At 48.0% G+C, this 24,343-nt stretch overlaps 1 long non-coding RNA gene across 1 annotated transcript; it reads right to left on the reverse strand.

The window, feature by feature from the left end:
- Positions 1-6,541: 6,541 nt before the first annotated feature.
- LOC149332902 (uncharacterized) lies at positions 6,542-15,389 on the reverse strand. Its single transcript, XR_016284911.1, has 4 exons — positions 15,253-15,389; positions 14,273-14,366; positions 13,651-13,726; positions 6,542-6,669 (listed from the first exon to the last, which is right to left on the reverse strand). It is a non-coding gene; the product is annotated as an uncharacterized LOC149332902 (long non-coding RNA).
- Between the last annotated feature and the right edge of the window lie 8,954 nt (positions 15,390-24,343).

Below are 24,343 nucleotides of genomic sequence, written 5' to 3' on the forward strand. Positions count from 1 at the left end.
TAGAGGTAGAGGAAAACACTGATATGCTGCCACAATCAGTTATCATGTGTTGTGTCCCCTTATTGCTTTTGTGTGTGTGCGCCCCCGCGTACTCCTCCTAACGACCACTCGCGTCCTCCTCCTAACGACCACTTGCCCTTCGTCGCACGCTGTAGCCAGATGCCCCCCCATGGTGCGCCCCCGTGCGCCCCCACATTCCTCCTCCTGTTTTGGGAAGCCACTCCCTCCCGTGGACGCTTCTCCGCTCCCTCCTTTCTTCGGGCGGCCAGTTCGGCTCCTGCCTCGGTCGACGCTGGTCGCACCCTCATCGGCTTTAAATAAACGAAGTCTTAAAGTACCGTGTGCGTCTTTCGCTGCATTCAACACAGCGACCGGACACGACAGTGGCGACGAGAAAGTGGATTCGACCCGCGCTACGCAACGCTATTGACAAGCCATGGCTACGCGAGGGTTTCCCAATCAGATACCAGAATTCAACGGCTCATCGTGGTCATCGTGGGTTGGACGCCTTCAGTTCTACTTTGAAGCTAACAACATCACAGACCCAGCCTTGAAGAGGGCCAACCTGCTGACGCTGTGCGGGGAGCAGACCTACGATACTGTCTGCGCCCTTATTCAGCCAAGCACACCAGCGGCAGTGTCTTACGACGACATCGTAAAAGCGCTGCAAAAGCACTACGACCCAAGGCCATCCGAGGTCTACAGCCGGGCTCGCTTCCAACGACGAGATCAACTGGGAGGAGAAACTGTGAGCGCCTACGTAGCCGCGCTCAAGAAGCTCGCTGCCGACTGCAATTTTGGAACGCTGTCGACAACAGCTACCGGGCAGGAGGGAGACGCAGCTTCTTCTGCTAACACCACCATGCTTCCTTTGGACGTGATGTTACGCGACAGATTTGTGTGCAGACTGAGTGACGAGTCACTGCAGCAGCGCCTGTTCGCTGAGAAGGACCTCACATTCAGCAAAGCTTACGACATCGCCGTTCGAGCGGAGAGCGCCGGTCACCAGCAGAGAGGGATTCGCCGGAACACCGAGCCGGTACACCAGACAAGCAACCAGGTGCGCAAGCCTTCTGTTGTAAAATCGGTCAAAAAGGCACAACGCTGCTGGCGGTGTGACGACCAACACAACCCCCAGGGATGTCGATTCCAGTCAGCCACGTGTAATTTTTGCCACAAGCGAGGGCATATCGAAAGAGCATGCATTACGAAACAGAGACTTGCCAAGATAAAGTCACCTTCCCAGCCTAATCACAGCGTCAACGCCTCAGAGAATACGCCGCTATCTGATCTCCATGGAGCAACATCAGCAACACCATCTGTGTTGTACGACCTGAACACCATGAATCTCGGCACGCGACCGAAGATTTTTACAGAAGTAAGCGTACATCACCAGCTGATTAAGTTCGAGGTGGACTCCGGCGCAGCCTGTACTCTGATCAGTGAGGACACGTTCCGAACTTCATGGCCATCTGACGCACCCGCCCTGCAACAAGACGACACGCACCTGCGAACGTGGTCAGGACAGAATCTGCCACTATTGGGCTCTGCCAACGTGCAGGTTAACTACAACGGCCAGACCCATACGCTACCTCTGCTTGTTGTGAAGGGCACAGGATCAAGCCTTCTAGGGAGAAACTGGTTTTCTCCACTAGGCGTGATGATATGCGGCATACACCAGACGCCGAGCCAGAACATGGTTGAGCAACTGCAAGAGAAATACGAAAGAGTATTCTCGGAAGAGATTCCAGGAAACGAAGGGCCCCCGGTCACACTGGAGTTGTTGGACAACGCGCAACCCAAATTTCTGAAGGCCAGGCCGGTGCCGTTTGCTCTCCGAGATTCAGTTGAAAAAGAGTTGGACAAACTGGAGCAGCAAGGTGTCATCGAGCCGACGCAGCATTGCATCAAACTCTCAGCGTACGACTACGCTCTGGTCTACCGCAATGGGAGTAAACATCAAAACGCCGATGCGCTAAGCCGTCTGCCACTAGACGCAACTGTTGACGAACCATTTCCACCAGGAGACGTTCTGATGTTCGAAGCACTGCCAGAACCTCCGCTTACAGCAGGCACAGTTGCAGCATCTACGCAGAAGTGCGCAGCTCTCCGGCTAGTTTACACAGCTGTTCAACAAGGCAACGTGCATAAACTCAAAGGGGACAACTTCGACGCTTACCGCAGGCGAGCTACAGAGTTGAGCACCCATCGCGGCTGCATCATATTTGGGTCCCGAGTTGTGATGCCGAGAGAACTACGCGCACAAGCTATGTCTCTCATCCACGCCGGACATCGGGGCATCGTTGCAATGAAAAAGTGTGCCAGAAGCTACATGTGGTGGCCTGGAATTGACAACGACATCGAAACAGTGGTGCGAGAATGCAAGCCTTGCCAGAGCAGCCGGAGCGCCCCGCCGAAAGCTCCTGTCCCAGAATGGGAAAAGCCAGACACACCATGGCACACACTGCACATTGATTTTGCAGGACCAATTGAGGGCTGCACTTTCCTTGTGGTCGTAGATGCCTACACAAAGTGGCTTGAGATAAGGCAAATGGGACAGACGACTTCGGCAGCAGTCATTGACAACCTCCGATCACTATTTGCAACGTTCGGCCTGCCGCGCAAGGTAGTGTCGGACAACGGAACACCGTTTGTGTCTGCGGAGATCCTCAAGTTTTATCGCGACAACGGGATCTCATCAGTTACATCGGCCCCCTACCACCCAGCGACAAACGGACAAGCCGAGCGCTACGTAGCCGAGCTAAAACGCGCCCTTGAAAGAGATCAGACAGGCTCGCTGCAGCGCCGCCTTGCGCGCTTTCTCTTCAAGCAGCACACGACGGTTCAGAGCACAACAGGCGAGACCCCCTCGAAAATGATGTTCGAGCGTGAAATGCGAACCCAGCTCACAGCCATCCTCCCCGAGCCAAAGGCAGAGACGTTCCGGGAAGAAAAAGCAATTCCGCGCTGCGGCACGCTTAATGAGGGGCAGCGCGTCCTCGCCCGACAGTTTATGAAAAAGCCACGCTGGGAGGAAGCTACAATTGTCAGACGCATAGGCCTGCGCTCTTGGCTCGTCAACATACATGGCACAGTAGCACGCCGACATCTCAACCAGCTGCGTAGATTTACGACGCCGTCTGAGAGCTGTCCGTCAGCGGAGAGAACACGTGCACCATCTTCCCACATAGCCTGGCACCTCTTCCCGGAAGAAGAGACTTCGCCCAGGACAGACCTAGGAGACACAGCGAACAACAGCCAGCCTACAAGTGTTTCTCCCCCGAGCGCACAAAGCCAGCGCGCCTCCACGCGTGAGCGCCGACCCCCTGCACGATACCAGGCAACTTTCTAAGGGGGAAGGAAGTGTTGTGTCCCCTTATTGCTTTTGTGTGTGTGCGCCCCCGCGTCCTCCTCCTAACGACCACTCGCGTCCTCCTCCTAACGACCACTTGCCCTTCGTCGCACGCTGTAGCCAGATGCCCCCCCATGGTGCGCCCCCGTGCGCCCCCACATTCCTCTTCCTGTTTTGGGAAGCCACTCCCTCCCGTGGACGCTTCTCCGCTCCCTCCTTTCTTCGGGCGGCCAGTTCGGCTCCTGCCTCGGTCGACGCTGGTCGCACCCTCATCGGCTTTAAATAAACGAAGTCTTAAAGTACCGTGTGCGTCTTTCGCTGCATTCAACACAGCGACCGGAAACGACATCATGAATATTCTTGCCCAACAGAATAGTTTTATTCAGGCTCACGGGAAGGCTGGGGCGAGTCCTCTCACCTGTGAATTCGGTTCATCCGTTGAAAAGGCGATAGAGCAGGGGCATTGTTCTGAATCTCGCGAGGGTTCAGGGATTGAAATGGAAAAAACGGCAAAAAGTATCAAGCCCTCGGTTCACTTCATTATAGAACAGATATCTGCGCAGAAGCCGTTGTGCCTTATTTTTCCACCATGTGCTGTTATGAAAACCAGCTTGTTGTTCTGTCGGATCTTTCGAGTGCCCATTGGTGGGTTTTCCCACACATTTCATAGGTGCGTTTTTAGGCTACTGTGGGATGGAATCACCTTAAGTACAGTCCAGTGTCCGATAGTCTCCTCAGATGTCACCTTAATGGCAAACCTTTTTTTTGTTTCTGTTGTGTGTTTTTTTTTTGTCGTTTCGACGGATATTGTGCAATGTGAACAGCATTTTGTGTTTTTTTTTTGTGCTAATTTTCCTGCCCTTTGTGTCTATAGGCGGTGTGCTCTGTGTATAACCTTACTGTCTATACACCATTTTACGAGGAGCGGGCCGGAGAGGGAAAAATACTCTCAAACACGTGCGCTGCGCGACACCCCACTGTTGCCGTTCTCCCCTGGACTGATAATCCGGCGCTCGAAGCAACGTCCGCGGCTCCTGAGCTACCGGTCAAACGCGTGTTTGCGTCTGTACAACAAAAGCAGCAATGTTGTACGGAACACCAACGTCTTCTAGATATCACTGTTTTATTGTCGGTTGCGGAAATAGTAGACGAAAGTAGAAAAAAACAAACGCCGCCAGTATATACGCGCACCATGTTATGCGAAGGTCTCATCACGTATGCGGAGTCCATTTCTTCACCGCTTTTCCGCCGGTCCCGAGTTGCATTGGCAGTGGACGTAGTTGGTGAACAAAAAATACTTGCGCCAACAAAAAGCTAAACGTTAGCGCAGTTTGTGAACGAAATGCAGACAGAAACAAACGCACTGCCTGGGTTACCAAACTATAATCTGTGCATAATTTTAAGAGATCAAGTATTTGGACGGCCTTGACAGAGCTCTTTTTAATTCAGCAGTACACTATGTGAGGACTTCACAAATTTGGCCACAACTTCTCCCCACGTGATCGTCAATATCGGGAGGGTGTGGGGATCGCCACCTGAAAAAAATAAACATGTCGATAGTGCAAAAATACTAATTTAATTTGCACAGCATGGCATGAATAGAAGCGGCGACATGAACTTTTACCCAACTGCAAAGTGAGAAAGAATGCAGCCATGGCAACGTAAGATGAAAAAATACACGGCATGCACAGGACGGTAAACTCTGCCATGCATTGTAATAAATTATTCGACTGAAATCGCATCGAATGCACTGTAAAAAAAAATCCACACTATGCATAACCGTGCCAGAGATACAGCAAACGCAGCGACTTGAGCAGTGCCCCGACCCGATTGAGATTGGAATTCTCAACACAGGTCGGCGATTCTGCCTGTCAGTAAGCGGTAATAGCGTTCCATTAGCGTACCAACCGATTAGATCGTGTAATTGCACATTTTCTGGTATTTGTGCACCAGTAAGTGCTGGCGGGAGCGGAGAAGGCGAGAATGCGAATCGCTTTCAGTGAACTGGCTTGTATCGCTCGTAGTACGAACAGCAAGCGGCAGGAGGGGCCGAATTTCAATTTCATAGCGCGTATCTCCGCAAACAAACATTCTAATCATCAGAAGTGGATTCGTTTCGGTCATGTACTCGCTGTTTCCAAAATGTTCAGTTTGTAAACAGAGTTTGTACTCTGTCGTAAGCTCAGCATCTAAACTGTCACACTTGCCATGTCCAAGCAGGCAGCGAAAGCGTTCATGAAAAACTGCGCTCCGCGAAGAACTAGATATTCATTGCCGTCCGCGATCTTGTGTTTCAACGCATTTTGCTTCCGTTTTTCTAACATGGAACACCGTGCCACGTTTGCCCTGCAGGCAACCGGCGACAAAAAAAGCACGCGTGAACTGCGAGCTTGGCACTCACCGTGCTGATCGTTCGCTGCGTCGAGGAATGGTCGCTTGCTTCCACACTCTTAGAACTAAAGGAGTGCAGAGGAGTGCCCAGAACACACTTTGAAGGAGTATTCGCTTGTCCCATATTCCACTCCTTTTTCCAGAATAAAATTACTCCCTCTGGACAAAGAGTGATCCAACACCTACTCAAGGAGTACTGTACTACTCCTGCAATAGAGTACAGGCACTCCTCCGAGGGAGTAAAGCTACCACATTGAAACAGCATCCTACTACTCTTTCAGGTAGAGTTCCAGGACTCCGTTTGTTAGAGTGACTATACTCCTTCAAGGAGTATCAGCCCAGATCTTATTTTACTCCTTCAAAAGGAGTTTCACATGTTTTCAATGTATCGTACTAATTTTCTTATTTCACATATTCTTCAGAGCAAGTTGGTCATATGTTTTGCAGGACCCACCTGCGCTACATCTACAAAAGAGTAATGAGCAAAAGGGATTATAATCTTTGAGTAGAATAATTTTTGCTCATACAACTACTTTATGGCTACACTACAGTTTGCACATTAGTATGGTGCTCTGTCTGCGTTGGGAATAACAATGGTTCAAGAAATAATGACACAAATGTACAACACTGATAACTTTTATTTCTCAAGTCATTGCTGTGATTGCTGTGGCTGCCCAAAACACGCTCGGGAGGCGCTCGCTAGGATCAAGCCCCATTAGTGTCTCAAGCAGCAGACAAACCCGCTTTGTTTTTGGGGTGTACTTGACATTAAATGCCAAGAACACTGCCAAAAGCAAAGTAAACCCATCTACCAAATCCACCGCAGAGAGCTGCAAGCGCTCAAAAGAAACTAAGATGCTGGATGATGCCGTAGCTTGCTCGGCTGAGTGAAGGAGCTTTGGCTATGCGTGCATTTCTCCAGGTGCCTGCAAACATGAATGAAAATAATGCAAGTAAGAGTCAATTCCAATGCCCTTTTCATACTATCCTGCATATAACCCCATGGAAAAAAAGAAAGAATACAACTAGAATGTACTGATCGTGTGTGTCATGTCGCCACTAGTGTGTACCTATATTGTGACCAAGTGCAGACACCTTTCATTGCAAACCTTCATTCAGAGCTACAATTTTATTAAGCCCAATACAATTATCACTATCCTAGTCCTTTCAAAAGCTGTGTGCATGTAAAACAAGCACATATTTACCAAATGAAAATTTTAACATGAGCAAGCTCTTCTGCAAGTATCATGATCAGCCTGACTACGCCCACTGCAAGGCAAAGGCCTCTCCCATGTTCTCCAATTAACCCTGTCCTTCGCCAGCTATGTCCACCGTGTTCCTGCAAACCTCCACCCATGGAACTTTTTGCTGCTTCCTGCTACGCTTGCCTTCTCTTGGAATCCACTCCGTTACCCTTAAGGACCAGCGATTATCTTGCCTTCGTCTTACATGCCCTACCTAAGCAGCCTTTTTTCTCCTGATTTCGACTAGGATGTCTTCAACCCGCGTTTGTTCCCTCACCCACTCCGCCCGCTTCCGATCTCTTAACGTTACGCCTATCATTTTTATTTCCATAACTCGTTGCGTTGTCCTTAACTTAAGCTGAACCCTCTTCGTTAGCCTCCACGTTTCTGCCCCATAGGTGAATACCGGTAGGATACAGCTGTTGTATACTTTTCACTTGAGGGGTATTGAAAAACTGCCATTCATGATCTGAGAGAACCTGCCATATGCACTCCACCCCATTCATATTCCTCTAGTTATTACCCTTCATGATCCGGATCAGCGGTCACTACCTGCTCTAAGTAAATGTATTCCCTTATCACTTCCAGTCATTTCTAAAACCACACCTATTGTGCTTGACGGTTTCTTGTCACATAATACATTGTGCAGTTTAAAATATAAGGTAACCTTGAATCGGGAAAACACCTAAACCAATGACAGTTTTCTTGCTGAAGAGAAATGGCTGTTGCAATTCCTGTTTCTCAGATACCATTAACTGAATTTCATGCTCTAAAATAGTGAAGGAAAAATTCAAAATTTTTCATCTCAAAGACGCAGACAACAAATTTCAGTTTGGTTTGGGTTGGTTTATGGGGTTTAACGTCCCAAAGCGACCCAGGCTATGAGAGACGAACTTGCTTTGGGGCTAGTTGGTTCATGATTGAAGTTCAGAATGGCGCAAAAGACACACACACAGGAAAAAAGGGGATGACACAAAGAGCGCCTACTGCCAACTGAATTTATTTCGGAAACACCCTCTTTTATAAGGCAAGACATATCAAACACGAACCGGAAGCAGAAAAAACACATATTCATGGTTTGATTTCACATTTTGAAACACCATCGGCAGAAAAGAAAAAGCCACAAGAACAAAAAACAGAATCTAGAACTACACGTGCCCGTCTAAGAAACCCAGCTCCTGGCGGCATAGTTTAATCGATGAAGTGCTAATGCACGTGGACCCAGCTTTCTGTATATGGTATGCTTCTATAATCTCTCTTTCAAATCGCTCCTTGCCTCTGCCGATAAACGTTGCCTGTTCCAGCATCGGTCCGCAATCTCTGCACTCCCTACAGTGATCCGGCAGGTTGCCCCTGTCATTGTTTTTAATTGTTCTTCTGTGCTCGCTAGCTCTCTCATTGAAACACCGGCCAGTCTGGCCAATGTAGGCGGATCCACAGCTGAGCGGTATGCGATACACGACTTCGGACTTGCATTCAGTGAACCGTATCTGATGTTTGATAGCGCATCTTCGGGGTCGTCTGTTCATCATGGAGCAAATTTTTGCAAGTTTGCATGGTGCTGAAAACAACACATTTACACCATATCGACCCCCTACCTTCTTGATATTGTGCGCTATCTTATGCATGTACGGAATTACCACCACAGGCCTCTTGTCTTCCTGCTTGCTTTGCGTATCACCGCTAGAAGTGACCTTGATTCTTTGTAGCAGAGATTCACATATCGCTGTTATCATCATACACGGGTAGCCAGCGCTACCCAGTCTCACTAGCTGCTTGTCAAAGCCGGCCTGCACACAATGATCGCAGGATTTCGAGAGAGCTGCGTGTAGGCACGTGATGGCAATGCTGCGTTTGACCAGTTTGGAGTGGGCACTGCTGAACGGCATGAGGCTTTTCTTAGAACGGGGGTTGTACACCCAACACACATGGTCTTTTTTAGAAAAATCAAACAGAATGTCCAGGAACTGGATTTTACCCTCTTGAGGCAGTTCCCAAGTAAAGGTAAGGCCTTGAGAACTGTCTCTAAAAATGTTAAGAACATCAGCAACAGCATCGTCAAAGATATCTTTGACGATGCTGCTGACGATGACCATCACGTGCCTACACGCAGCTCTCTCGAAATCCTGCGATCATTGTGTGCAGGCCGGCTTTGACAAGCAGCTAGTGAGACTGGGTAGCGCTGGCTACCCGTGTATGATGATAACAGCGATATGTGAATCTCTGCTACAAAGAATCAAGGTCACTTCTAGCGGTGATACGCAAAGCAAGCAGGAAGACAAGAGGCCTGTGGTGGTAATTCCGTACATGCATAAGATAGCGCACAATATCAAGAAGGTAGGGGGTCGATATGGTGTAAATGTGTTGTTTTCAGCACCATGCAAACTTGCAAAAATTTGCTCCATGATGAACAGACGACCCCGAAGATGCGCTATCAAACATCAGATACGGTTCACTGAATGCAAGTCCGAAGTCGTGTATCGCATACCGCTCAGCTGTGGATCCGCCTACATTGGCCAGACTGGCCGGTGTTTCAATGAGAGAGCTAGCGAGCACAGAAGAACAATTAAAAACAATGACAGGGGCAACCTGCCGGATCACTGTAGGGAGTGCAGAGATTGCGGACCGATGCTGGAACAGGCAACGTTTATCGGCAGAGGCAAGGAGCGATTTGAAAGAGGGATTATAGAGACATACCATATACAGAAAGCTGGGTCCACGTGCATTAGCACTTCATCGATTAAACTATGCCGCCAGGAGCTGGGTTTCTTAGACGGGCACGTGTAGTTCTAGATTCTGTTTTTTGTTCTTGTGGCTTTTTCTTTTCTGCCGATGGTGTTTCAAAATGTGAAATCAAACCATGAATATGTGTTTTTTCTGCTTCCGGTTCGTGTTTGATATGTCTTGCCTTATAAAAGAGGGTGTTTCCGAAATAAATTCAGTTGGTAGTAGGCGCTCTTTGTGTCATCCCCTTTTTTCCTGTGTGTGTGTCTTTTGCGCCATTCTGAACTTCAACTATGAGAGACGCCGTAGTGAAGGGCTCCGGAAATTTCGACCACCTGGGGTTCTTTAACGTGCACTGACATCGCACAGTACACGGGCCTCTAGAATTTCTCCTCCAAAGAAATTCCAGCCGCCGCGGCCGGGATCGAACCCGCGTCTTTTGGGTCAGCAGCCGAGCAAATTTCAGTTGCACATTTTTTTTTTTTTTAATGATGCATACGGCATTACTATGCACGGATAACCACACAGTATTCGCCTATGACTGCTAAATAATTTGTAATTAAATATCTTCTCTCTCCTGCTTCACTTTTAAAAACTGAGCAATGGCATCAAAGGTCAGTATAAGCCAGGGGAGGCATGAGGAAAACTGCAATATAATTGCGGCTTCGTCATTCATTGTGATTCCGACTCTTAAGGCAGGCTGGCTTTAGCATTGTAACTAATTAAAATGATGAAGTAGCGATATCGTAGCTTTTTTGTGCCTTCCATAACCTATACTGAACACTGATGTCATAGCAATTGCTATGCTATTGAAACAGGGAAGAAAAGAAATCTGGTTGTAATTATTTAGCGATTGGAGACGAATACTATTCAACAATTCTATGTATACGAATGCCCAGCACGTCGCTACAAAGAACACACATAACCAAAAATTTGGTGTTTATACTCATTTAAGATAATACTACTTCCCACGCAAGAACACGACAGCCATGTGTAAACTTTTTGCTTTCATAGTAATAAAATCTATCCAACGCCAAGTTAGGCACAGCATGTCTGCTCTTTATAAATATGCAATACTGACAATGTTTGACACTAGCATTTGGCATGAACGAGATAACTGTGATTACTTCGCACATTACGTGCCAGTCCATACTATTATGCACAATTTAGATTTGCAAATGTAATGTGTAATTCTCTATGACTGCCACGTTAGTGCACTGCAAACCAATGAAGTTGTCTTGCATTTGCAATGTTCTCACTACTTTTATGCAACACTGATCACTTCAGTATATCTGCATCATTCTGTTAGACGGCCACGGGATAGCTCGAATTAAGGCTATTTTATGTGATGGAAACCATTGACTGGACAACAAAGAAGAAAAGCCTCAACTACTGTCCTGGTGCTGGGACGTCTAATAAGAGCTCAGAAAGACTCGGTTTCAATACGCCAGACCCTCCGCATAACATTACCCTGTGCGAAAATACCCCACCCCACCCTAGCTTAATTTCTGTCCACATGCACCAAGGCTCACTGCACCTGTTATAAATATTGCCCTAAATATTGCAATCAAGCTGCCCATGTATGCATAGGCTATCTGTGCATGGAGAAAGAAAGAAGTTGTTAGGAATGTTTCACACCAAAAACAGAAAAAAAGGCAGCCTGTTTCTCAGAAACAGCTAAGAGCATGAAATGGTGTGTCCAAAAAGATTAGGCTGCTTTGTACTTATTTATGACAACGAGAACTGTCAGAGCTGCGCTTTCAAAAATTCAGGAGCTTTGTGCACAAACGTAGCTTCCGTATGCACGTCTTGCAGCACCAACGCTTCCGAATTGAAACGACCGATGAATATGCACAGGAAAAAGCAAATAGAGAGCGCTTGAATTTAAAAGAAAAGCTACCTTGCACAATCAGAAATTTCGCGACAGAACCTTCCAAACAGTGACGTGTACTGGTTGCGGTATACCGAATATATACCTAGCAAATAAGTGTGCGCTTTGTTCACGAGCGGGATTCTGTGGCGGCAATGCTACAGCTCCAATTCCGAAAACCTAACGCTGCAAAAATTGAGTTTTCAAAATACGTGCGAATGCACGATACACTTTTGCACGCATTTAGAACTTTCAGTAGTGAAACACAGACAACGAATCTTGTGTATGCGTCTTCCTTGGCTGGTAAAAAAATTCTTCTATAAGTCTCCAGTTTGCCTGTGTACTCCACAAATTCTAGAATCCCTGTCCGCTACATGTCAAATTTCACTGAAGCGAAAGTAATACAACCGACAGCTGATGATCTGCTAGGGCAACAGGATTTCAAAAGTTTGAGAAGGGCAGTGGGAGTCCAATCTAGGTGGAGTAGTGAAATTTGACTAGTAACAGACAGGGATCCTCCAATCTGTGGAGGAAGCCGGCAAATTGGAGACTTACAGAGGAATTTTTTTACCCGCCAAGGAACACGCATACACAAGAGAGAGAGAACCACAGAGGACTACGGCTTTTACCAGCCCTTGTCCTGTGCGGTTCTCTCTTGTGTATGCGTCTTTTTTGGCTGGTAAAAAAATTCTTCCATAAGTCTCCAATTTGCCTGTGTCCTCAATAAACCGCAGGATCCCTGTCCACTACTAGTCAAATATTTCAACTCCACCTGGCTTGGACTCCCACCGCCCTTCTCTGTGGAGAAAGGGTGACAGCAGCTGGCAAAGGACAAGGTTAACTGCAGATCAACTGGGGAAGCATTATCCTGCACTGATTTTGACGGCAGGTTCACAAGACAAACAAAATCAACTCGAGGAGCGGGGTGCACATCATGCGACTGAATGTCAATGGCCAGTGAAAATGGCACCAGCACTGTGGAATGCACATGCAGAAAACGAGACGCATTTTTTTGTCAACTTTGAGTAGCAGTCTACTGCACTTTTAAAGAGCAAAGCTCTCAAGTATGGCAACACTGGCACTTTTTGTTTTACTGGGGTGAGGGTCGTCGTGAGGGTTGAAGTACATATTTCTTTTCGATCCACTGTGTTAATTGCGAGCTATGTTTACCTAATAGGGGCTGGGCATCTAACATCACCGTTATTTCTTTGCAGCAGTTAAAACAATACAGCATACATTTTATAACATGCTTAACGAATTTTTGGGAGCAGCATGCTTTTACCCTTCTACTATTTGTTGCTACTGAATCAGTTTGGCGTTGACAAAAGATCTGTAATAAGGAGTAATTACTCATTGACATCCACTCGAGCACAGCCAAATGGCTACAAAGGAAAGCTATACAGCTTTCACAGAAACTTCGTAGTTAAAGAAAGATTCGTCCTGGTCCGGTGTTCCGAGCTCAGAACCACCACTTCACTGGAGCAGTCGCTCTACCAATTTGTCCAACCTGGACGGCAAGCTTATGGTAGGGCGAGAGCGAAGTGATCAATAACTCGAGTGGGAACTGTGTTGGTCCAATGTTTTAGGACCCCTAAAACATTGGACAAACTCAGTTCCCGCTTCATGTTACCTCTAAAACATTGGACAAACTGAGTTCCCGCTTCATGTTACAATACTGAGTGACATTTTGGTCTATACACCAGAAATACCGGTAAAGCATCATGATAGAACACAATGTTTTTTAAAGGGATAAAGGAATATGTTCGCCCTTTCAGAGGGCACATATGCATAAGAGGCAACATGTGTGAAATAGTCACTGCACCTGAAGCAGTGTAAACTCCATTATGTTAACAGCAGCAGTCAAAAGCTTCATGAGCGACTATTTCATACAGATCATGCAATTACATTCATGTAATTCAGGATCAGATTCATGTGATTATACAGGGAGGTACTGCTGCTAAGTGCACGTAGAGCTCTGCATGCATTTCTAAACCCGGCTGTGAGCCTATGTCTACGAAATATTTCTAAATAGGCAGGTAAGGTATGCATCACTGGAAAACAATACCTACCACAAACAGCTGAGGAGAGATAGCACAGCCAAAAGCTGGAAGCACGAATGGCCCAGTAGATACTGGCAGCTGGCAACTGCAAATAAATATGTCAGAGCAACTGTTGTCAGTGGCCGTAACAATGTCATGAATGACAAGAGAAGAAATTGTCTACTGCTTCATAAATTAGAATAAGGTATTCACATAGGAACACAAAAAGCAATGAGATGGCCCATGACAAAAGAAATGAACAGATTGTATGTGATGCACCGATATACATTTTTTCAGTAGATTTACATGACTGTCACAACCGCATAGAAAGATGAGCAGGCTGGAATACCACTATTTTTATGCATGATGAAAAGAGCGTAACTATTCGAATATAGCATGCACAGGATTTAATTATTACTACTAGGGTGCTTTGGAGCAGCACCGAAGGTATTTTTAAATTGAACGTAGCGACCAGTAGACCCGTCTGCTTTGCACAAATGACGAGAGGATGGAAAAGGCATGCATTCATTAGCAAGAAGCACGATATCTCACATCACAGCATGAAACGAAAATTGGTATTGCAATTAACAAATCTGCACAGAAATAAACACTGCCTAGTGGCAATGCAAGTAAGAGCAAGGGAAAAAAATACCGAAGAAAACTGGTGAGTGTGGTGCAGGGAGGTCTGTGGGTAGGGTCTCGTGCCTGGGAATAGTTCCGAGCGCGGAGAATCGCCCGCAGCACAGCTGGTGGCAGTCAACCAAGAATAAATAAGAGAAAGTGAAAATCAATAACAAACCATCACCGATATAGCGAACGACTTGAAAGCGGGCCGCACAAACGAGGGATATAGCAAAAAGCTTGAAATCCTAAATAAGTGCGCAGTTGCATCCCAAACAGTTCTCAAAATCTGAAGGCGAGGAAGCATCGACACCTACACCTCAGGGCAGACGCAAGAACGATCTAACTTTGACATAATACTGTGTCAAATTCTGTTCCATGGGGAAGCACAGATAAAAATTTACAAATGACTAGGCAAGGGATATGCCCCAGCCTTTTACACGCGATCATTGTCCCCGAAAAAATTGTATGACAAATATTAAGGCGTAAGCACTAATCCGACGAGTACACACACTGAGCACTGTCTGTTGGCAGCTGGCCTAGCGCGAGTGCTCTGTCGCGCGGCACTGCCGCTCATCGTCATCTTCTAAGTAGCACAAATCAATCCGACGGTCACCAGCCGCGAGGCAACTCGACCGTTGTCAGTTCCCTTGTCTGTCCGCAGCTGGCCTAGCAAGAGCGCTCTCTAACGTGGCACTGCACGCTCATCATCCTCTCCTACGTAGCACAAATCTATGCTATTGGAATGTAGTAAACATTGTCTGTTGTTTTTCGCAGCGCTAGCAAGCGACCGCATAACTCTGTTGTGATAACTGGTGGCCGCGGCCGACAGCGCGCCTGAATACGTAGTGCGCGGGCCGCGGGCCAACGGACCGTCGTGTGAATCGGCCTTAACGCATTATAGCTGAGGCAACCGCACGCAGACTGCCTGCACTGCCATCCCTATATAGGCGCACACTAATAACGCGTGCGAATAGAGATCAGAAGTAAAGAAACGTACAGGGGACTCACCGTTCAGACGGCTCATCAAGGCTTAGCAAAACCGCACATTCTTCTTCGTTGCCTCTCCAGATGACAAGAAGTCGTAGCGCTACCTTTCTTCACGGCTTTACCCGTTCAAAATCACCAGTGTTGACAGGGCGTAATTCTCGTCGTTGGTTTCCAAAACGCACTTGTGTTCTTCATACACGTCCACCGCACGAGCACTCAAAGAATGCTACGAAAACCCAAATAACACAAAACGTGACGACGGCTGCAGTTTTGCTTCGTTGAAAAAACCTACAAATGCGCTTTTTTTATTACTAATATTTGAATTGTGTTCGCAACAAAAACAAATTATATTTTTTCATTTTATTTCTTTATTAAATGCGAATACCAAAGCGCTTTTAGATACTTTTGCTGACATGTCGTTTGTAGAAGCTGCGATCCTGTGATCCCATCCCCGGGTGTCCTAGCAGACGACGGCGCAGACGACGCTGTTGACGGAATGCAATTTCGATTGACGGCAGCGAAAATCCCTTAAATGCGACAAAAAACGCAAAGAAACGCACCGTATCGCAAACTGGTCCATATCAAGGATATGTTCGACGCGAGCGGTAGGACGAAGAGCTGCTGCGATGCATTACTCAACGCGACACTGGCATGCTCGACGGAGATCTACATGAAACAGAGCTTAAATGTGACCCGTACAAGCGGATTACTGTGATATCAACTGCGTTACGGAACTACGACGATACTTGCTTCACACTTTAGCTTATATGCAACAGCGGCCCGCACTCGCCGCATCCTGTTGGAGTGTACTTTCACTAGCAAGAGCCCACATGCATGGAAGCCGACAGAAACAACTGTCTTTTCGAGTTCAGATTGTTCCGAGAAATACGAGCAGCTTACTTTAGCACGTACTCGAATTTAAGTTCTCAGCCTGTGTGTCACGTACGGTGACGATGGCGTCGAGGACGAGCTTAAGAATCGCCTTAACGTGGCCGCAACGCAGCCGGTATCCCAAGCATTCGTGCGCTAATTGTTGTTCACCTGTACTGCGAACGTGCGCTCAGTCGCAGGCCAGCCGCTAGCTGCTCGATTTACCAGCCTTGCGAGTACAATTCGCAAGTTTCTGAGCCAATCTGTGAGTGAGCCGAGCTTTCAGCAATGACGCTGCTCGCGAGCGCGCCGCGCGACGAGCTTCGGCCTGCTCCCTGGCTGCCGTATTCGTAGCTAAGCCTAGGAGGTTTCACTTCGATGCCAGAGCTGAGAGCGCTTCGAAACTGGCTAGCGCTGAGGTGCTACTCTTTGCATTGTAAGTACGTTTTATTGTGAACTATGTCTCGTAGTGAAATAAAGACATGCTCGGGTCGACCCGAACGGTGATGATGGCGTCGAGGACGAGCTTAAGAATCGCCGCAACGCAGCCGATATTCCATGCATACATGTGTGCTAAATTTGTTCACCTGTGCTGCAAACGTGGGCATAAAGGCTCGCTCAATCGCAGGCCAGTCGCTGCTCGATTTTCCAGCCTTGCGTGCGCGATTCGCAAGCTACGGAGCGAATCATTGAGCGAGCCGAGCTTTCGGCAACGACGCCGCCCGCGGTCGCGCCGGGCGACGAACTGTGCGCTGCTCGCTGGCTGCCCTTGTCGTCGCTAAACCTAGCCGATTTCACATAGATGCTGTAGCTGAATGCGCTTCGAAACTGGCCAGCACTTAGGTGCTACCCTCGGCACCGTTTTACTCTGAACCCCGCGTCATAGGGAAATAAATATATGCTCGGTTTCCGCGACCCCTTCAGGAGCGGAGCTATAACAGAGGCCAGGCGAACTCCAGAGCAGCAGCAAAGCGGCTATGGGAGGAAATTTGTATGGCTGTTATCGCTTCTACCAACAACTCGACATTGGCTAATGATACTCTATCCCAGAGCTTTGGTCGTGAACAAACAATACCAGTGCATTTTTCTGACGCCGGCATCCAGGCTGGCAGGCCGGCCCCGAGAAGCTAGCGCGCCCTTACGAATGTATGGCCGTAAGGGCGGAGGAGTAAAACAAGGACTGAACTCCCTTGAAGTACGCAGGAGTGGAAATGCCATTTTACTCTTTTGTCAAGAGGAGTGAACAGGACCTTTCACTCTTTCTCGTTTGTAGAGAGAGTAGATTGAGACCTGCAGGAGTAGCGAGGCTCTTTTACTCTTAATGGAGGAGTAGCAGTTCTTAGAGTGCAGTTGGTTATTGCAGGAGCTAATGGCATAGCACACACGAGGATGGACACGAGGCGAACGCCCACCCAAAATTTCTAGGCTTGGCAGGAATAAAACGAGCGAATGACACTTTCAGAGATCGCACGCTGCTTCGGCTGCAGCCCACCGGCTGCAAACTATCAGTCCAAGATGGCGTTGGCGGTAGGCGGCGCTCGAGTAAAACAAACATGGCGGCGCCCAGGTATCGAAACTAAAATCATGTATATAGAATTGTCAAATTAGAATTTGTGTATCGGTGCATTTTTTCTTCCCATGTGCGCGTGAGACAGACTGACAACAGCCAGTGGTTGGTGCCGATTATTTAAGCCGGTCATGACCCTGTGCGAACTCAGTCTCTGTGACGTTCTTTTCACTGGTCGGGTAACCAATCTTTGTGTGTGAACTTCCTTTGGTGGTGCCTGTGCAGTTCCATTTTGTTGTGTGTTTTGTGTGTGTGAAACACTGTCGACCGTCAGTGAACGGTGGTGCGCGTGTTCAGTGTGCTGTGGTGCAGTCCGCCGACCAGTGCTTGGTGCAAAAGTTTTTTTTTCCTGAAAAAAAAAACTTCTCAAAGGGGGGGGGGGGGGGGGCATATTTGTGATGCGCCACCAGGGCCCTTCAGCACTAGCGGCGGCCTGACGCTCTCTTAAGGCGCGTTCACACTAGGCCGACGAGACCCCGATGCCGACGCGACGACGACGCTGACGATCGGCGGTCGCGTCGGCCAACCTGGTCGTTCCCCGACTAGCCAGTCACACTGCACCGACGAGGACGACGACGCCCCCAACGTTCAAGCGTCGTCCTAGTGTGACAACGTCGCCGACCAAAGATGCCGACGAGACCCGTCGGCCGACGTGTCTTGGGCAGATCGGTGGCCGAGCGAAAACATTCGCCGACCAAAAGCGAGTACCGAGCTCACAGCGCGAAGTGCAATCATTATGTAGACAAATAATGCACGCGCAGAAACATTCATCACGCCATATGACTACTTGGCCGACGCGCAGCACCGATCGTCGCTTGCGAACTTCCGCCCCACTGCAAGTAGGGACACACGGAGCGGTGAACATCGCTGCGCCGCTGTACCCAAGCTCCGCCCACAATCGGTGTCGCACTTCGCCGCCGTGCAGCAGTGCCTGTGCGCTGCTTGGGATGGTGTACAAATGTCACAAGAAAAGACAAGATCGCCTTGTCGTCAGAAAGACTGCTCGAGCAGCGATAAAGCATGCCTGCTTATGTTTCGAGCTTTCGGCAACGGCACCGCTCGCGGGCGCTCCGGGCGGAGAGCTCTGCTGCTGCCTGGCTGCCGTGGTCGTCGCTAGGCCTATAGCCTCTGTCGCATCGGAGTCGCAGCGGCCGGCGCTTCGGAAGTCGCCTGAGCTATAATAAAAAGGCCTACTCTACACATCGCTTTACTGTCAACAGCATCATCTCACAATAAAATAATAGTATGGTAAATTTCCGCGACGTCTTCAGCAAGGAAGCGAGCGTGCGCAAGGCGAGCCGGACCCCAACGTCAGGCCAGCGGCAGCTGCAAGGCGGTTGTGGGAAGAAGTTTGCTCGTATCACAGTCGTTACCTTTGCCAACAGCTCAGTATTGGTCAGCGATCCTCAGAAATGAAACATTTTTCACATTTCTTATCACAGGGTTTAATGTTTACGTCAAGAACACTCTTCAGCTCGTTTTTATGACGCCGGCAGACGAGATCCAGGCTGGCCGGCCGGCCGGCATGCTCGGCGTAAACATGTACTTCACGTTCGCACAAGAAAATACGAAACAGCCGTGAACCAGAAAGGATGCTCAAGAAGAACTCTAGTTTGGGCTAGTTGGTTCATGACTGTTGGTTCATAGTTGGTTCATGACTGTTGAATCAGAAAGGATGCTTCTTAGATTAGAGCAACGATAATGTGCCTGCGCAAAAGTGAATCTTTCGGCAACGACACCGCCTGCGGCAACGCCGGGCGACGAACTGTGCGCTGGTCCCAGGCTGCCCTAGTCGTCGCTAGGCCTAGGTGGTTTCGTATCGGCTCCGCAGCCGACGGCGCTTCGGAAGTCGCCTGTGCTGTAATAAAAGGCCTACTATTCACATCGCTTTACTGCCAACTCGTCCCATAATAAAAGGTATGTTCGATTTCCACGACGCCTTCAGCAACGGGGCTATCAGACGGGCCGCGCGCACGAAGCAGCAGCGTCGAGCTGTCGGGATAGGACAACGTCGACGTGAGGTCGGCGCTGTTGTCGGCATAGTGTGACACGCGGGTCGGCCGACGGCTGCTGTGTCGCCGACGCGACGGCGATGCGCTCGTCGGGCGACGATCGGCGCTCGGTCGGCGTCTGCGCAGTGTGGCACGAAAATCGCTGCCGCCGACCATCGCCAGAGCGAAATCGGCCGATCGTCGGCCTAGTGTGAACGCGCCTTTAGGAAAGATACGGAAGGAGAGGAAAAAGAAGAGAGACGCGGGGCGGGGCGCAAGCGGCGCGAGGAGACGAGCTTGGGCAACGGAGCAGGCGAGGTCACGGCTGAACGGCTTCTTGAACCCGGGTGACCAGGCCTGGGGAAGCTGTCCTCGCCCAGTTCAGGGCAACCAGGAGCCTGCTGTCTCCTGTCTCCCGCCTGCCTCTCGCTGCCTCCGAGAGTGGGCGCCGTGCCGGGCACAGGCAGGTGCTACCTGCCCGGAGATCCTGCCGGCCTTGCTGTCGGATCGTGCCTGCCGTCCCGTGGCTGGGACTCCCTGCTGAGAAAGGGTGCCTTTCTGGCCGTGCCCGGGTGTCCAGACCAGGGCGGCCGTCTCCTCTCTGGCGCGTCGTCAGCGCCACTGGTGCTGGTGCTCCGCGCCCGACTTCCGGCCGCAGGGAGAACAGCCCCGCAGAGGTACTTGGCCCCGGCGCCTTTCTGGCGACGGGCAGCGCAATCTCACAGCGGAGCCACTCCTCGACCATCGGCCGCACAGCTCCATACCCATCAGTGACTGCTCTCCCGTATTAACTAAAACCATTTTTGTTACATCTACGGACGTGCTCGGTCTGGGACGATTTTTCTGGATCCTCCGGGACCCCACCTAGGAGGACGCTCGAACCTGCTGGGGGCCTTTTCCCCTCACAGATATATTATTTGGACTAATTATTCAAGTATGTCGAGCAAAAAAATGGTACTATAACTTAAGATAAACCCTAGCAACATCCACGTAATTTCAGTTCTGAAGAACGCTTAGGTTTTTTTAAAATTACCATATAGCTTTAAATAACGCTTTAACAGCAGTGATCAAGTGGTGTGAAGAATGGCAGATGACTATTAATGTTAAAAATCAATTTCTTTATCCGTAACCAGAAAGATACACCAATCAAATTCCCAGTACACATTAAACAACATTCCTCTTGATTCGGTTTCCGAATATAAATAATTAGGCATAACACTGACCTCTGACCTCAGATGGGATTCTCATGTTAACATTGTCACATCAACCGCCTTAAAGCAGTTATTTTTCATTAACAGACGCCTCAAACTAGCACCATCAGAAACAAAGCTCCTTGCGTATAAAACATATGTCAGACCAATTCTAGAATATGCTAATGTTGTTTGGTTTCCTTTCACTAACAAGCTTACTAAACATAGTAGCAGCGCAGAGGAAGGCAGTCAGATGTATATTTAATAAACACAGGTTGACAGACTCACGAACAGAACTACTCAAACACGCAGGACTACTAACCCTTCAAAACAGAGCAAAACTAGCGCGCCTTAAAACCATGTACCAACTCGTACATAATCAATCAAAAGTCGGCACTTCAAGATACATATCATATCACAAACGCGACAAACACGTAATAATCACATACACACTCTAAACGAGTTTTCATTCCGTACTGACACTTTGAAATATTCACACTTCCCTCGTGCTATACGCGAATGGAACACATTGAACACATCCATTGTTAGTAATCTATCATTAAATTCCTTCAGCACACGTGTGGAAAATCAACTACTTATGTCTTAGTATTTATTGAGTTGATATATGTCATTACGAAGTTATTCCTTCAGTTTGTGTTTTCACTTGTGGTATTATTTGTCCGCCAAAATCTTGTCACATGATCCTTATTCTGGTTTAATTGTTATATGTATCTTCTAATGTATAATCTCGTGTCATATTTTTCATGTACTTCCATTGATTACCATTGCTATTTTTTGTGCCTCTGTGCTTCTGAATGCCCTCCCTGTTACGATCCCTAATGGGATTGGCAGTATCGAATAAATAAATAAATAATAAAAATAAAAAATCTTCGTCCAAGTTAGGTGGGACGCCCTGTATATTTAGTATATAGGTGCCCTTGTTTATGTGCTGTGGTAGTAGCTTTATGAAGGTATATTCAATGTCGCGGTCTAGATTAAGGTCTACAGTGGTTGCCGTGCATGATTTGTGGACCAAGATGCATGTCGAGGGATTTGTTTGATGTGTTGAGTGTCCTCTGATCTTAGCCTCCATATTCACTTCTTGCAGGGCTATTACTTGCGCTGTATTGGCATGAGAGTCTATGTATTATTGCAATGTTTCCCTCTTCCATTTTAGTCCCCTGCAGTTCCATTGGAGGGTGGTAAGTTTATGTCTGGGTTGTGGAGCCATGCTGAGGATTAGAAACCTGGGTCTGATCATGCGGTGCGCCGTCTGCTTCTTTATCTAGTTGAGTGCTTAGTAGACGACACGTTCCCATTTTACCCTGTAGCTTTCTGCCCTTGCTGTGAAAAACTTCTGGTAATTCCTGAAGTTTGCGGTCAATTCTAATCTCCTGCGCTTGCATCCTGATTGTAACTTGTTCGAGGTTTTCAATCATGGGTTTAATAACTTATTCGAACATGCTTTTGATCTTCGTCTCGATCATAATTTGTAATTTATTCGGAATGAGGTCTTGAATTGTCCTTTCCAAGAGGGTGATGCATTCCTGCGTTTGAGGGTGCTCTGTATATTGCGGCTCTGGTGCCTGCGGTTGAGGCGCTTGCGAAGTTAGGGCCTGGTGTGATGTTTCTGCTGGATTTTTTTTTGCCTCTCAGGGATTCTAGTGTATATCTGCTTTGGGAACGAAGGGGGTAGCTCTGCCTTATGTTCTTCCATCGGACATGTCTCTTGTGTCGATGGAGGTAATGTTTTGTTTGGATTGGCTGCGATGGGTAGTTGCTGTTTTAATTTGCTATTTTCTGATTTCAGCTGTTCAATCTCTGCTTTAAGTCGCTGGTAAGCCAACGCTTCGGAGGATGAGGCAGCTACATCTGCCCAACCGGCCCTGCTGCCGTTGCGCTCCTCCTTGTAATGAAGTCCTGTTGTATTCTCGGCTAGACGGCTGCCGTTGTGGTGCGACACCTTACCGGTAGGCCCAGGTCCTTTGCTTGAAGAGAGTGAGCCGGGGGGTGCTGAGTGGCTGCTGTAGGACTGGGCCTGGTGGGTCAGTCGGTCCCCGGTGCTCGATGGGCCTCTGCTTCCGGACCGGTTGAGAAGCCTGGATGTTGACCGGTGGTTGACTTGTCCTGTCTTGGGCTTGGTTGTTTGTGATGTTCGGTACTTGTACTTGCATTGATTCGACCCCATAAGATGTGGACCTTCGCAGACCGTGCACTTGGGTTGGCAGTCGTGGGATTCTGGAACATCTTGCTGACCGCACTGCGGACATCTTGACTTCGAAGGGCAAGAGCAAACATCTGCCCGATCACTAAGTGTCCCACACAGTGCGCAGGCTGGCGTTGTTTTCTTGTATAGGCGTACGGCAACCGCTTCAGCGTAGAAGACGTGAAACGGGACCTTTCTTCATTCAAACGTGATGGCCGCCACGTTGAAGGAACCTAATTTCCTCACGCTCACCACTGGTGCGTCCGGGGAGCAGTGGCGGTCCCTGAGATTGGTTTTAGGGGGGGCGGACGGACTTCCTTATACCAAAAAATAAAATAAATAATAGGAAATAACAAAAATATGTAAATAAATAAATAAAAATAGAAACAACGATTATTCAATTCACATTTATTTGTACAACAATTTTTGTGTGCTTTGTTTCTGAAAAATAAATGGCGAACGATGTAGATATTATACCATAAGTCATGCTTTGATTGTTAACAGTCACGTGAGCAATATTCATTTCGATAACGGGGGAATAGAGGTCGACGGCTGAGATATCCCGCCATGGCGAGTCCAGGAAGGGCAAAGCTCATGAGCTTTGACCTTCCATGAGGCTGGGTTAGCCGCCTTCATAACTCAGTCCTGGGAAGGGGCTTTGTTCCGCCCTTGGCACTGTTAGCGGACACTCAGTGGATGTTTAAAAACTAATTTTGTCGCTTGCTATTAAATTGCATTGGGCTAAAATGAAGGTATGCGTTGAATGGATGGGTTTTCATCGTACTTAATACAGGGATTTCTGGGAACTTTTTTGAGGTGTATGTTTCGCGTAGCATATCTAGATTTGAAACTTCCGTAAAAGAAACTCCAGAGATCGAAAGGAGCAGTGGCCACAAGACATTACTCACATATTTACAAATTATTACGTTTAACAAATGGGAAAGGTTTTTCCGTTTGTGCGCCAGCTCTCATGATTATATTTTAAGATTTTGGATGGATGGGTTTTCATCGTACTAAATACAGGGATTGCAGGAAACTTTTTGCGGTATATGCTTCACGTAGCACATCTCGATTTTAAACTTCCGCAAAATAAACCCCAGACATCGAAAGCAACAGCGGCCACAAGACTTTATTCACATATTTACAAATTATACACATATTTACAAATGGCAAAGCTTTTTCCGTTTGTGCGCCAGCCCACTCGATTCTAATTTAAGGTATTTTAAAGATTCTATTTTAAGGTCTGAAATATAGCTCGCATACCTGAAAAGCAGGGGAGGAAAATGTC

This window comes from Amblyomma mixtum, chromosome 8 (assembly GCF_055824585.1).
Source record: "Amblyomma mixtum isolate Tamu chromosome 8, ASM5582458v1, whole genome shotgun sequence".
NCBI classification, from domain to species: Eukaryota; Metazoa; Arthropoda; class Arachnida; order Ixodida; family Ixodidae; genus Amblyomma; species Amblyomma mixtum.